The sequence below is a fragment of the Mustela erminea genome, chromosome 5, assembly GCF_009829155.1.
Source record: "Mustela erminea isolate mMusErm1 chromosome 5, mMusErm1.Pri, whole genome shotgun sequence".
In the NCBI taxonomy this organism is placed as follows: Eukaryota; Metazoa; Chordata; class Mammalia; order Carnivora; family Mustelidae; genus Mustela; species Mustela erminea.
Window position 1 is genome coordinate 140,810,343 of NC_045618.1, and position 670 is coordinate 140,811,012.

The 670-nt window shown below is 39.1% G+C and overlaps 1 non-coding gene across 1 annotated transcript; it reads right to left on the reverse strand.

The window, feature by feature from the left end:
* Positions 1–328: 328 nt before the first annotated feature.
* Positions 329–437, reverse strand: LOC116592164. The gene has a single exon (XR_004286348.1). It is a non-coding gene; the product is annotated as a U6 spliceosomal RNA (small nuclear RNA).
* Between the last annotated feature and the right edge of the window lie 233 nt (positions 438–670).

The window sequence follows — 670 nt, forward strand, 5'->3', positions numbered from 1 at the left end:
CTTTCTTTAATGTTCTAAAGCCCATCCTTCCTCCCTGGCCCTCCTCCCTGGCTTCTTCTGTCCTTCCTTCCTTCTTTCTCAGATAAGCTTTCAGTGGGCTCCGATTTCAGGACTTAGCTGTAATACACCGACAGCTATGAAACAGGCCCTGAAACCGCAGACGCGCTTCACAGTCACATAAATGTTTTAACACCGCTTGAATCCTCCTAACTTCCACTTGCTTAAAAAAAAGGAAAAAGTTCTCAATTGTATCTTTTCATTTCTTATCCTTACTGCTCTCTTATTTTTGACGTTTACTTTCGTGTCGTTTTATTTATTTATTTATCTATTTTTAACGGGACGCTTCACGAATTTGCGTGTCACCCTTGCTCAGGGGCCACGTTAATCTTCTCCGTATCGTCCCAGTTTTTTAGTATATGAGCTGCCGATGTGAGCACTACTTTTCTAAAGGATTTACCTTTCCCCTTGGAAATCATTTCCCACCCTTACTAAATAATTAGGATTAAAAAACACGTTTAGCTTGCTTTATTGAGTTTGTATACCTGTGTCCGTGCATTTTGAGTTGAAAAAGAAAAAAAATCACTCTCATGCAGTGCTCTGATGAGTACCCACAGTTGACTTTTATCCCACTAAAGAAAATAGGACACTATTTTTTTTTCATATTATCCAA